Raw genomic sequence first — 16,550 nt, 5'->3', positions numbered from 1 at the left:
ATACGTATTCATCTGCGTATCAATGCAAATACGACTTACATCTTGCATCGAAAAATGACAATAGTTGACTATAATTAGTGAATTTCTTAATCAGTGGTATTACATCTTACGTTGATACATTTGTGAAGAGCTTTGTTATCTACGTCCAGTTGAAAGGCATTTTAACTATTAACCGAAGTATTGAAATCTTTTATCAAAAGTCTTAACGTTAACGACAAACGAATAAAAGATTGTATTAGAGTTTAATTCGATATCTTCCATTGTATCTTCCAATATAATAATGTAAAGTTTATTAACGAGAAGTAGAATCATATATCTAATTAAAAATAAACAACTAATAGATTTCGTTCCATTACAAAGATATATATACATACATTTATGCGTACACATTAAAAGTATTGCTAATAAAAAATCAATAGGATTATAGAAAACATTTCATTGTAAATTGATGCCGAAAATAACAAATACCCTTCAATAATGTGTAATTTTTTCTTTTTCTATCAAGTATTAATATCTTTTTAATCAATTTAAACATTTTTAGTTCATAATGTATCAATAACAATATCAGATATTTAATTTTGGCTCATTGCAGAACAAAGGTTGCTCGTTACTGTCCATACAATATAAGAAAATCTCAAGCAATACCCAAGAGAAAGACTACTGTATACTTTGTGTATGTGTGCGTGGGTGTGTATATTATGTATCTAGTTATGTACATATGTATCTATTTACAAACGTATGTTTATATGGGATCTTCCAACATTCCACCTTGGTGGTTGCCGAAAGACTGATCTCATACGATATTCGACAGAAAGTAAATAACATAAGGTGGATTTAGATATTTCAGCTTATAGAGAAACATATAAACATTGTAATAAGATTTGCTTTGTATACGTCAGCTAGTAAATGGTATAAACATTCTCTTTTTCTTTCAGTGTAATAATATTATATATATATATATATGTATATATATATATTAAAATTTTTATAATTTAATTAGTTAATTAATCAAAATCAAAAAATAAAAGAAAGCAACAGGAATACAAAAATACGAGACCTCATCGAAAACTCCGTTTGTTAGGACAGACGTCCTTCCTCGTAAACAATGAACTTTCATCTCTCTCTCTCTCTCTCTCTTCCTCGCTCTATTTTGCTATTTTTTTCTTAATTTTTCTGTATGCACGTGTACGCGTATGTACGTAATACGTATATGCCTTTCAACAAATGTAATATCGTTTGGTATCGATATATTTTATATATAGAAAGATCGTCGACGATCGAACGTGATAGGTGTACCTGATCGTGACACCCTTATTTCAATATTGTAAATTTAATTTGTCAACGAGGTATAAATTCTATATTCATTTAAATACACATACCTTGATATGTGTATGAATAATGCATATTAATCATAATACGCATTAAATGACACGTTTAAATGAAATCCCACATTAAAATTTACATTGTACTAGATACATATACTACATAAGAACAAGAAAGCAAAATTGAATATACCAAGATACTTTATTCTTCTTCTTCTTCTTCTTCTGCATATTATTGTTGTTGTTATTATTGTTATTATTATCCTTATTGTATTTAGAAATCCATCATAATTGAAGATATTGGGAAATAAAGATGAGATTTCTTTCTTATTCTTCTTAACTGTTTTTTTTTTCTTTTTCTTTTCTTTTATATGAATAATAAGAAATATAAGGTATCATAATCAGATACATATGTAATCTTCTTTAATTTGAATGGGTTTTTGATATAATTGTACTTTGGACGCCTAATGCTTCCTTATCGAATGCCTTTTTGTCAAGAGCTAACAAAGTTTCTTTTCAATTTAATCTCGATATCGTTCTTTGTTTTATTCAAATTCTCGATTCGTTTACCCTTTCTTTCTCTCTCTCTCTCTCTCTCTCTCTCTCTCTCTCTGTATATATATATACATATTATATATAATATATAATATATATGTATATATATATATATATATATATATATATATATATATATATATCTGTATATATCTCAATCTGTATCAGAAATAAACTCAGGGTTTATAAAAAAACATTATCATATACGTATTCATCTGCGTATCAATGCAAATACGACTTACATCTTGCATCGAAAAATGACAATAGTCGACTATAATTAGTGAATTTCTTAATCAGTGGTATTACATCTTACGTTGATACATTTGTGAAGAGCTTTGTTATCTACGGCCAGTTGAAAGGCACTTTAACTATTAACCGAGGTATTGAAATCTTTTATCAAAAGTCTTAACGTTAACGACAAACGAATAAAAGATTGTATTAGAGTTTAATTCGATATCTTCCATTGTATCTTCCAATATAATAATGTAAAGTTTATTAACGAGAAGTAGAATCATATATCTAATTAAAAATAAACAACTAATAGATTTCGTTCCATTACAAAGATATATATACATACATTTATGCGTACACATTAAAAGTATTGCTAATAAAAAATCAATAGGATTATAGAAAACATTTCATTGTAATTTGATGCCGAAAATAACAAATACCCTTCAATAATGTGTAATTTTTTCTTTTTCTATCAAGTATTAATATCTTTTTAATCAATTTAAACATTTTTAGTTCATAATGTATCAATAACAATATCAGATATTTAATTTTGGCTCATTGCAGAACAAAGGTTGCTCGTTACTGTCCATACAATATAAGAAAATCTCAAGCAATACCCAAGAGAAAGACTACTGTATACTTTGTGTATGTGTGCGTGGGTGTGTATATTATGTATCTAGTTATGTACATATGTATCTATTTACAAACGTATGTTTATATGGGATCTTCCAACATTCCACCTTGGTGGTTGCCGAAAGACTGATCTCATACGATATTCGACAGAAAGTAAATAACATAAGGTTGATTTAGATATTTCAGCTTATAGAGAAACATATAAACATTGTAATAAGATTTGCTTTGTATACGTCAGCTAGTAAATGGTATAAACATTCTCTTTTTCTTTCAGTGTAATAATATTATATATATATATATATATATATATATATATATATATATATATATATATATATATATGTATATATATATATATTAAAATTTTTATAATTTAATTAGTTAATTAATCAAAATCAAAAAATAAAAGAAAGCAACAGGAATACAAAAATACGAGACCTCATCGAAAACTCCGTTTGTTAGGACAGACGTCCTTCCTCGTAAACAATGAACTTTCATCTCTCTCTCTCTCTCTCTCTTCCTCGCTCTATTTTGCTATTTTTTTCTTAATTTTTCTGTATGCACGTGTACGCGTATGTACGTAATACGTATATGCCTTTCAACAAATGTAATATCGTTTGGTATCGATATATTTTATATATAGAAAGATCGTCGACGATCGAACGTGATGCGTGTACCTGATCGTGACACCCTTATTTCAATATTGTAAATTTAATTTGTCAACGAGGTATAAATTCTATATTCATTTAAATACACATACCTTGATATGTGTATGAATAATGCATATTAATCATAATACGCATTAAATGACACGTTTAAATGAAATCCCACATTAAAATTTACATTGTACTAGATACATATACTACATAAGAACAAGAAAGCAAAATTGAATATACCAAGATACTTTATTCTTCTTCTTCTTCTTCTTCTGCATATTATTGTTGTTGTTATTATTGTTATTATTATCCTTATTGTATTTAGAAATCCATCATAATTGAAGATATTGGGAAATAAAGATGAGATTTCTTTCTTATTCTTCTTAACTGTTTTTTTTTTCTTTTTCTTTTCTTTTATATGAATAATAAGAAATATAAGGTATCATAATCAGATACATATGTAATCTTCTTTAATTTGAATGGGTTTTTGATATAATTGTACTTTGGACGCCTAATGCTTCCTTATCGAATGCCTTTTTGTCAAGAGCTAACAAAGTTTCTTTTCAATTTAATCTCGATATCGTTCTTTGTTTTATTCAAATTCTCGATTCGTTTACCCTTTCTTTCTCTCTCTCTCTCTCTCTCTCTCTCTCTCTCTCTGTATATATATATACATATTATATATAATATATAATATATATGTATATATATATATATATATATATATATATATATATATATATATATCTGTATATATCTCAATCTGTATCAGAAATAAACTCAGGGTTTATAAAAAAACATTATCATATACGTATTCATCTGCGTATCAATGCAAATACGACTTACATCTTGCATCGAAAAATGACAATAGTCGACTATAATTAGTGAATTTCTTAATCAGTGGTATTACATCTTACGTTGATACATTTGTGAAGAGCTTTGTTATCTACGGCCAGTTGAAAGGCACTTTAACTATTAACCGAGGTATTGAAATCTTTTATCAAAAGTCTTAACGTTAACGACAAACGAATAAAAGATTGTATTAGAGTTTAATTCGATATCTTCCATTGTATCTTCCAATATAATAATGTAAAGTTTATTAACGAGAAGTAGAATCATATATCTAATTAAAAATAAACAACTAATAGATTTCGTTCCATTACAAAGATATATATACATACATTTATGCGTACACATTAAAAGTATTGCTAATAAAAAATCAATAGGATTATAGAAAACATTTCATTGTAATTTGATGCCGAAAATAACAAATACCCTTCAATAATGTGTAATTTTTTCTTTTTCTATCAAGTATTAATATCTTTTTAATCAATTTAAACATTTTTAGTTCATAATGTATCAATAACAATATCAGATATTTAATTTTGGCTCATTGCAGAACAAAGGTTGCTCGTTACTGTCCATACAATATAAGAAAATCTCAAGCAATACCCAAGAGAAAGACTACTGTATACTTTGTGTATGTGTGCGTGGGTGTGTATATTATGTATCTAGTTATGTACATATGTATCTATTTACAAACGTATGTTTATATGGGATCTTCCAACATTCCACCTTGGTGGTTGCCGAAAGACTGATCTCATACGATATTCGACAGAAAGTAAATAACATAAGGTTGATTTAGATATTTCAGCTTATAGAGAAACATATAAACATTGTAATAAGATTTGCTTTGTATACGTCAGCTAGTAAATGGTATAAACATTCTCTTTTTCTTTCAGTGTAATAATATTATATATATATATATATATATATATATATATATATATATATATATATATATATATATATATATATATATTAAAATTTTTATAATTTAATTAGTTAATTAATCAAAATCAAAAAATAAAAGAAAGCAACAGGAATACAAAAATACGAGACCTCATCGAAAACTCCGTTTGTTAGGACAGACGTCCTTCCTCGTAAACAATGAACTTTCATCTCTCTCTCTCTCTCTCTCTTCCTCGCTCTATTTTGCTATTTTTTTCTTAATTTTTCTGTATGCACGTGTACGCGTATGTACGTAATACGTATATGCCTTTCAACAAATGTAATATCGTTTGGTATCGATATATTTTATATATAGAAAGATCGTCGACGATCGAACGTGATGCGTGTACCTGATCGTGACACCCTTATTTCAATATTGTAAATTTAATTTGTCAACGAGGTATAAATTCTATATTCATTTAAATACACATACCTTGATATGTGTATGAATAATGCATATTAATCATAATACGCATTAAATGACACGTTTAAATGAAATCCCACATTAAAATTTACATTGTACTAGATACATATACTACATAAGAACAAGAAAGCAAAATTGAATATACCAAGATACTTTATTCTTCTTCTTCTTCTTCTTCTGCATATTATTGTTGTTGTTATTATTGTTATTATTATCCTTATTGTATTTAGAAATCCATCATAATTGAAGATATTGGGAAATAAAGATGAGATTTCTTTCTTATTCTTCTTAACTGTTTTTTTTTTCTTTTTCTTTTCTTTTATATGAATAATAAGAAATATAAGGTATCATAATCAGATACATATGTAATCTTCTTTAATTTGAATGGGTTTTTGATATAATTGTACTTTGGACGCCTAATGCTTCCTTATCGAATGCCTTTTTGTCAAGAGCTAACAAAGTTTCTTTTCAATTTAATCTCGATATCGTTCTTTGTTTTATTCAAATTCTCGATTCGTTTACCCTTTCTTTCTCTCTCTCTCTCTCTCTCTCTCTCTCTCTCTGTATATATATATACATATTATATATAATATATAATATATATGTATATATATATATATATATATATATATATATATATATATATATATATATATCTGTATATATCTCAATCTGTATCAGAAATAAACTCAGGGTTTATAAAAAAACATTATCATATACGTATTCATCTGCGTATCAATGCAAATACGACTTACATCTTGCATCGAAAAATGACAATAGTCGACTATAATTAGTGAATTTCTTAATCAGTGGTATTACATCTTACGTTGATACATTTGTGAAGAGCTTTGTTATCTACGTCCAGTTGAAAGGCATTTTAACTATTAACCGAAGTATTGAAATCTTTTATCAAAAGTCTTAACGTTAACGACAAACGAATAAAAGATTGTATTAGAGTTTAATTCGATATCTTCCATTGTATCTTCCAATATAATAATGTAAAGTTTATTAACGAGAAGTAGAATCATATATCTAATTAAAAATAAACAACTAATAGATTTCGTTCCATTACAAAGATATATATACATACATTTATGCGTACACATTAAAAGTATTGCTAATAAAAAATCAATAGGATTATAGAAAACATTTCATTGTAAATTGATGCCGAAAATAACAAATACCCTTCAATAATGTGTAATTTTTTCTTTTTCTATCAAGTATTAATTTCTTTTTAATCAATTTAAACATTTTTAGTTCATAATGTATCAATAACAATATCAGATATTTAATTTTGGCTCATTGCAGAACAAAGGTTGCTCGTTACTGTCCATACAATATAAGAAAATCTCAAGCAATACCCAAGAGAAAGACTACTATATACTTTGTGTATGTGTGCGTGGGTGTGTATATTATGTATCTAGTTATGTACATATGTATCTATTTACAAACGTATGTTTATATGGGATCTTCCAACATTCCACCTTGGTGGTTGCCGAAAGACTGATCTCATACGATATTCGACAGAAAGTAAATAACATAAGGTGGATTTAGATATTTCAGCTTATAGAGAAACATATAAACATTGTAATAAGATTTGCTTTCTATACGTCAGCTAGTAAATGGTATAAACATTCTCTTTTTCTTTCAGTGTAATAATATTATATATATATATATATGTATATATATATATATTAAAATTTTTATAATTTAATTAGTTAATTAATCAAAATCAAAAAATAAAAGAAAGCAACAGGAATACAAAAATACGAGACCTCATCGAAAACTCCGTTTGTTAGGACAGACGTCCTTCCTCGTAAACAATGAACTTTCATCTCTCTCTCTCTCTCTCTCTTCCTCGCTCTATTTTGCTATTTTTTTCTTAATTTTTCTGTATGCACGTGTACGCGTATGTACGTAATACGTATATGCCTTTCAACAAATGTAATATCGTTTGGTATCGATATATTTTATATATAGAAAGATCGTCGACGATCGAACGTGATGCGTGTACCTGATCGTGACACCCTTATTTCAATATTGTAAATTTAATTTGTCAACGACGTATAAATTCTATATTCATTTAAATACACATACCTTGATATGTGTATGAATAATGCATATTAATCATAATACGCATTAAATGACACGTTTAAATGAAATCCCACATTAAAATTTACATTGTACTAGATACATATACTACATAAGAACAAGAAAGCAAAATTGAATATACCAAGATACTTTATTCTTCTTCTTCTTCTTCTTCTGCATATTATTGTTGTTGTTATTATTGTTATTATTATCCTTATTGTATTTAGAAATCCATCATAATTGAAGATATTGGGAAATAAAGATGAGATTTCTTTCTTATTCTTCTTAACTGTTTTTTTTTTCTTTTTCTTTTCTTTTATATGAATAATAAGAAATATAAGGTATCATAATCAGATACATATGTAATCTTCTTTAATTTGAATGGGTTTTTGATATAATTGTACTTTGGACGCCTAATGCTTCCTTATCGAATGCCTTTTTGTCAAGAGCTAACAAAGTTTCTTTTCAATTTAATCTCGATATCGTTCTTTGTTTTATTCAAATTCTCGATTCGTTTACCCTTTCTTTCTCTCTCTCTCTCTCTCTCTCTCTCTCTCTCTCTCTCTGTATATATATATACATATTATATATAATATATAATATATATGTATATATATATATATATATATATATATCTGTATATATCTCAATCTGTATCAGAAATAAACTCAGGGTTTATAAAAAAACATTATCATATACGTATTCATCTGCGTATCAATGCAAATACGACTTACATCTTGCATCGAAAAATGACAATAGTTGACTATAATTAGTGAATTTCTTAATCAGTGGTATTACATCTTACGTTGATACATTTGTGAAGAGCTTTGTTATCTACGTCCAGTTGAAAGGCATTTTAACTATTAACCGAAGTATTGAAATCTTTTATCAAAAGTCTTAACGTTAACGACAAACGAATAAAAGATTGTATTAGAGTTTAATTCGATATCTTCCATTGTATCTTCCAATATAATAATGTAAAGTTTATTAACGAGAAGTAGAATCATATATCTAATTAAAAATAAACAACTAATAGATTTCGTTCCATTACAAAGATATATATACATACATTTATGCGTACACATTAAAAGTATTGCTAATAAAAAATCAATAGGATTATAGAAAACATTTCATTGTAAATTGATGCCGAAAATAACAAATACCCTTCAATAATGTGTAATTTTTTCTTTTTCTATCAAGTATTAATATCTTTTTAATCAATTTAAACATTTTTAGTTCATAATGTATCAATAACAATATCAGATATTTAATTTTGGCTCATTGCAGAACAAAGGTTGCTCGTTACTGTCCATACAATATAAGAAAATCTCAAGCAATACCCAAGAGAAAGACTACTGTATACTTTGTGTATGTGTGCGTGGGTGTGTATATTATGTATCTAGTTATGTACATATGTATCTATTTACAAACGTATGTTTATATGGGATCTTCCAACATTCCACCTTGGTGGTTGCCGAAAGACTGATCTCATACGATATTCGACAGAAAGTAAATAACATAAGGTGGATTTAGATATTTCAGCTTATAGAGAAACATATAAACATTGTAATAAGATTTGCTTTGTATACGTCAGCTAGTAAATGGTATAAACATTCTCTTTTTCTTTCAGTGTAATAATATTATATATAAATATATATATATATATATATATATATATATATATTAAAATTTTTATAATTTAATTAGTTAATTAATCAAAATCAAAAAATAAAAGAAAGCAACAGGAATACAAAAATACGAGACCTCATCGAAAACTCCGTTTGTTAGGACAGACGTCCTTCCTCGTAAACAATGAACTTTCATCTCTCTCTCTCTCTCTCTCTTCCTCGCTCTATTTTGCTATTTTTTTCTTAATTTTTCTGTATGCACGTGTACGCGTATGTACGTAATACGTATATGCCTTTCAACAAATGTAATATCGTTTGGTATCGATATATTTTATATATAGAAAGATCGTCGACGATCGAACGTGATGCGTGTACCTGATCGTGACACCCTTATTTCAATATTGTAAATTTAATTTGTCAACGAGGTATAAATTCTATATTCATTTAAATACACATACCTTGATATGTGTATGAATAATGCATATTAATCATAATACGCATTAAATGACACGTTTAAATGAAATCCCACATTAAAATTTACATTGTACTAGATACATATACTACATAAGAACAAGAAAGCAAAATTGAATATACCAAGATACTTTATTCTTCTTCTTCTTCTTCTTCTGCATATTATTGTTGTTGTTATTATTGTTATTATTATCCTTATTGTATTTAGAAATCTATCATAATTGAAGATATTGGGAAATAAAGATGAGATTTCTTTCTTATTCTTCTTAACTGTTTTTTTTTTTCTTTTTCTTTTCTTTTATATGAATAATAAGACATATAAGGTATCATAATCAGATACATATGTAATCTTCTTTAATTTGAATGGGTTTTTGATATAATTGTACTTTGGACGCCTAATGCTTCCTTATCGAATGCCTTTTTGTCAAGAGCTAACAAAGTTTCTTTTCAATTTAATCTCGATATCGTTCTTTGTTTTATTCAAATTCTCGATTCGTTTACCCTTTCTTTCTCTCTCTCTCTCTCTCTCTCTTTCTCTCTCTGTATATATATATACATATTATATATAATATATATATATATATATATATATATATATATATATATATATATATATATATATATATATATATCTGTATATATCTCAATCTGTATCAGAAATAAACTCAGGGTTTATAAAAAAACATTATCATATACGTATTCATCTGCGTATCAATGCAAATACGACTTACATCTTGCATCGAAAAATGACAATAGTCGACTATAATTAGTGAATTTCTTAATCAGTGGTATTACATCTTACGTTGAAACATTTGTGAAGAGCTTTGTTATCTACGGCCAGTTGAAAGGCATTTTAACTATTAACCGAAGTATTGAAATCTTTTATCAAAAGTCTTAACGTTAACGACAAACGAATAAAAGATTGTATTAGAGTTTAATTCGATATCTTCCATTGTATCTTCCAATATAATAATGTAAAGTTTATTAACGAGAAGTAGAATCATATATCTAATTAAAAATAAACAACTAATAGATTTCGTTCCATTACAAAGATATATATACATACATTTATGCGTACCACATTAAAAGTATTGCTAATAAAAAATCAATAGGATTATAGAAAACATTTCATTGTAAATTGATGCCGAAAATAACAAATACCCTTCAATAATGTGTAATTTTTTCTTTTTCTATCAAGTATTAATATCTTTTTAATCAATTTAAACATTTTTAGTTCATAATGTATCAATAACAATATCAGATATTTAATTTTGGCTCATTGCAGAACAAAGGTTGCTCGTTACTGTCCATACAATATAAGAAAATCTCAAGCAATACCCAAGAGAAAGACTACTGTATACTTTGTGTATGTGTGCGTGGGTGTGTATATTATGTATCTAGTTATGTACATATGTATCTATTTACAAACGTATGTTTATATGGGATCTTCCAACATTCCACCTTGGTGGTTGCCGAAAGACTGATCTCATACGATATTCGACAGAAAGTAAATAACATAAGGTGGATTTAGATATTTCAGCTTATAGAGAAACATATAAACATTGTAATAAGATTTGCTTTGTATACGTCAGCTAGTAAATGGTATAAACATTCTCTTTTTCTTTCAGTGTAATAATATTATATATATATATATACATATATATATATATATTAAAATTTTTATAATTTAATTAGTTAATTAATCAAAATCAAAAAATAAAAGAAAGCAACAGGAATACAAAAATACGAGACCTCATCGAAAACTCCGTTTGTTAGGACAGACGTCCTTCCTCGTAAACAATGAACTTTCATCTCTCTCTCTCTCTCTCTCTTCCTCGCTCTATTTTGCTATTTTTTTCTTAATTTTTCTGTATGCACGTGTACGCGTATGTACGTAATACGTATATGCCTTTCAACAAATGTAATATCGTTTGGTATCGATATATTTTATATATAGAAAGATCGTCGACGATCGAACGTGATGCGTGTACCTGATCGTGACACCCTTATTTCAATATTGTAAATTTAATTTGTCAACGAGGTATAAATTCTATATTCATTTAAATACACATACCTTGATATGTGTATGAATAATGCATATTAATCATAATACGCATTAAATGACACGTTTAAATGAAATCCCACATTAAAATTTACATTGTACTAGATACATATACTACATAAGAACAAGAAAGCAAAATTGAATATACCAAGATACTTTATTCTTCTTCTTCTTCTTCTTCTGCATATTATTGTTGTTGTTATTATTGTTATTATTATCCTTATTGTATTTAGAAATCTATCATAATTGAAGATATTGGGAAATAAAGATGAGATTTCTTTCTTATTCTTCTTAACTGTTTTTTTTTTCTTTTTCTTTTCTTTTATATGAATAATAAGAAATATAAGGTATCATAATCAGATACATATGTAATCTTCTTTAATTTGAATGGGTTTTTGATATAATTGTACTTTGGACGCCTAATGCTTCCTTATCGAATGCCTTTTTGTCAAGAGCTAACAAAGTTTCTTTTCAATTTAATCTCGATATCGTTCTTTGTTTTATTCAAATTCTCGATTCGTTTACCCTTTCTTTCTCTCTCTCTCTCTCTCTCTCTCTCTCTCTCTCTCTCTGTATATATATATATACATATTATATATAATATATAATATATATGTATATATATATATATATATCTGTATATATCTCAATCTGTATCAGAAATAAACTCAGGGTTTATAAAAAAACATTATCATATACGTATTCATCTGCGTATCAATGCAAATACGACTTACATCTTGCATCGAAAAATGACAATAGTCGACTATAATTAGTGAATTTCTTAATCAGTGGTATTACATCTTACGTTGATACATTTGTGAAGAGCTTTGTTATCTACGTCCAGTTGAAAGGCATTTTAACTATTAACCGAAGTATTGAAATCTTTTATCAAAAGTCTTAACGTTAACGACAAACGAATAAAAGATTGTATTAGAGTTTAATTCGATATCTTCCATTGTATCTTCCAATATAATAATGTAAAGTTTATTAACGAGAAGTAGAATCATATATCTAATTAAAAATAAACAACTAATAGATTTCGTTCCATTACAAAGATATATATACATACATTTATGCGTACACATTAAAAGTATTGCTAATAAAAAATCAATAGGATTATAGAAAACATTTCATTGTAAATTGATGCCGAAAATAACAAATACCCTTCAATAATGTGTAATTTTTTCTTTTTCTATCAAGTATTAATTTCTTTTTAATCAATTTAATCATTTTTAGTTCATAATGTATCAATAACAATATCAGATATTTAATTTTGGCTCATTGCAGAACAAAGGTTGCTCGTTACTGTCCATACAATATAAGAAAATCTCAAGCAATACCCAAGAGAAAGACTACTGTATACTTTGTGTATGTGTGCGTGGGTGTGTATATTATGTATCTAGTTATGTACATATGTATCTATTTACAAACGTATGTTTATATGGGATCTTCCAACATTCCACCTTGGTGGTTGCCGAAAGACTGATCTCATACGATATTCGACAGAAAGTAAATAACATAAGCTGGATTTAGATATTTCAGCTTATAGAGAAACATATAAACATTGTAATAAGATTTGCTTTGTATACGTCAGCTAGTAAATGGTATAAACATTCTCTTTTTCTTTCAGTGTAATAATATTATATATATATATATATGTATATATATATATTAAAATTTTTATAATTTAATTAGTTAATTAATCAAAATCAAAAAATAAAAGAAAGCAACAGGAATACAAAAATACGAGACCTCATCGAAAACTCCGTTTGTTAGGACAGACGTCCTTCCTCGTAAACAATGAACTTTCATCTCTCTCTCTCTCTCTCTCTCTTCCTCGCTCTATTTTGCTATTTTTTTCTTAATTTTTCTGTATGCACGTGTACGCGTATGTACGTAATACGTATATGCCTTTCAACAAATGTAATATCGTTTGGTATCGATATATTTTATATATAGAAAGATTGTCGACGATCGAACGTGATGCGTGTACCTGATCGTGACACCCTTATTTCAATATTGTAAATTTAATTTGTCAACGAGGTATAAATTCTATATTCATTTAAATACACATACCTTGATATGTGTATGAATAATGCATATTAATCATAATACGCATTAAATGACACGTTTAAATGAAATCCCACATTAAAATTTACATTGTACTAGATACATATACTACATAAGAACAAGAAAGCAAAATTGAATATACCAAGATACTTTATTCTTCTTCTTCTTCTGCATATTATTGTTGTTGTTATTATTGTTATTATTATCCTTATTGTATTTAGAAATATATCATAATTGAAGATATTGGGAAATAAAGATGAGATTTCTTTCTTATTCTTCTTAACTGTTTTTTTTTTCTTTTTCTTTTCTTTTATATGAATAATAAGAAATATAAGGTATCATAATCAGATACATATGTAATCTTCTTTAATTTGAATGGGTTTTTGATATAAGTGTACTTTGGACGCCTAATGCTTCCTTATCGAATGCCTTTTTGTCAAGAGCTAACAAAGTTTCTTTTCAATTTAATCTCAATATCGTTCTTTGTTTTATTCAAATTCTCGATTCGTTTACCCTTTCTTTCTCTCTCTCTCTCTCTCTCTCTCTCTGTATATATATATACATATTATATATAATATATAATATATATGTATATATATATATATATATATATATATATATATATATATATATATATATATGTATATATCTCAATCTGTATCAGAAATAAACTCAGGGTTTATAAAAAAACATTATCATATACGTATTCATCTGCGTATCAATGCAAATACGACTTACATCTTGCATCGAAAAATGACAATAGTCGACTATAATTAGTGAATTTCTTAATCAGTGGTATTACATCTTACGTTGATACATTTGTGAAGAGCTTTGTTATCTACGGCCAGTTGAAAGGCACTTTAACTATTAACCGAGGTATTGAAATCTTTTATCAAAAGTCTTAACGTTAACGACAAACGAATAAAAGATTGTATTAGAGTTTAATTCGATATCTTCCATTGTATCTTCCAATATAATAATGTAAAGTTTATTAACGAGAAGTAGAATCATATATCTAATTAAAAATAAACAACTAATAGATTTCGTTCCATTACAAAGATATATATACATACATTTATGCGTACACATTAAAAGTATTGCTAATAAAAAATCAATTGGATTATAGAAAACATTTCATTGTAATTTGATGCCGAAAATAACAAATACCCTTCAATAATGTGTAATTTTTTCTTTTTCTATCAAGTATTAATATCTTTTTAATCAATTTAAACATTTTTAGTTCATAATGTATCAATAACAATATCAGATATTTAATTTTGGCTCATTGCAGAACAAAGGTTGCTCGTTACTGTCCATACAATATAAGAAAATCTCAAGCAATACCCAAGAGAAAGACTACTGTATACTTTGTGTATGTGTGCGTGGGTGTGTATATTATGTATCTAGTTATGTACATATGTATCTATTTACAAACGTATGTTTATATGGGATCTTCCAACATTCCACCTTGGTGGTTGCCGAAAGACTGATCTCATACGATATTCGACAGAAAGTAAATAACATAAGGTGGATTTAGATATTTCAGCTTATAGAGAAACATATAAACATTGTAATAAGATTTGCTTTCTATACGTCAGCTAGTAAATGGTATAAACATTCTCTTTTTCTTTCAGTGTAATAATATTATATATATATATATATGTATATATATATATATTAAAATTTTTATAATTTAATTAGTTAATTAATCAAAATCAAAAAATAAAAGAAAGCAACAGGAATACAAAAATACGAGACCTCATCGAAAACTCCGTTTGTTAGGACAGACGTCCTTCCTCGTAAACAATGAACTTTCATCTCTCTCTCTCTCTCTCTCTTCCTCGCTCTATTTTGCTATTTTTTTCTTAATTTTTCTGTATGCACGTGTACGCGTATGTACGTAATACGTATATGCCTTTCAACAAATGTAATATCGTTTGGTATCGATATATTTTATATATAGAAAGATCGTCGACGATCGAACGTGATGCGTGTACCTGATCGTGACACCCTTATTTCAATATTGTAAATTTAATTTGTCAACGAGGTATAAATTCTATATTCATTTAAATACACATACCTTGATATGTGTATGAATAATGCATATTAATCATAATACGCATTAAATGACACGTTTAAATGAAATCCCACATTAAAATTTACATTGTACTAGATACATATACTACATAAGAACAAGAAAGCAAAATTGAATATACCAAGATACTTTATTCTTCTTCTTCTTCTTCTTCTGCATATTATTGTTGTTGTTATTATTGTTATTATTATCCTTATTGTATTTAGAAATCCATCATAATTGAAGATATTGGGAAATAAAGATGAGATTTCTTTCTTATTCTTCTTAACTGTTTTTTTTTTCTTTTTCTTTTCTTTTATATGAATAATAAGAAATATAAGGTATCATAATCAGATACATATGTAATCTTCTTTAATTTGAATGGGTTTTTGATATAATTGTACTTTGGACGCCTAATGCTTCCTTATCGAATGCCTTTTTGTCAAGAGCTAACAAAGTTTCTTTTCAATTTAATCTCGATATCGTTCTTTGTTTTATTCAAATTCTCGATTCGTTTACCCTTTCTTTCTCTCTCTCTCTCT

The 16,550-nt window shown here is 26.9% G+C and overlaps 1 long non-coding RNA gene across 1 annotated transcript in view; it reads right to left on the bottom strand.

Moving 5' to 3' along the window:
• LOC127065948 (uncharacterized) overlaps nucleotides 1-16,550 on the bottom strand; it is a 63,232-nt gene that overhangs the window by 34,759 nt on the left and 11,923 nt on the right. Inside the window, exon 4 of the long non-coding RNA XR_007782216.1 lies at nucleotides 7,097-9,706. This is a non-coding gene — a long non-coding RNA (uncharacterized LOC127065948). The remainder of the gene's footprint in view (nucleotides 1-7,096; nucleotides 9,707-16,550) is intronic.

This window comes from Vespula vulgaris, chromosome 8 (genome assembly GCF_905475345.1).
Source record: "Vespula vulgaris chromosome 8, iyVesVulg1.1, whole genome shotgun sequence".
NCBI classification, from domain to species: domain Eukaryota; kingdom Metazoa; phylum Arthropoda; class Insecta; order Hymenoptera; family Vespidae; genus Vespula; species Vespula vulgaris.
The sequence above is the reverse complement of the archived record's forward strand: the minus strand, read 5'-3'. Positions and strand labels throughout refer to the sequence as shown.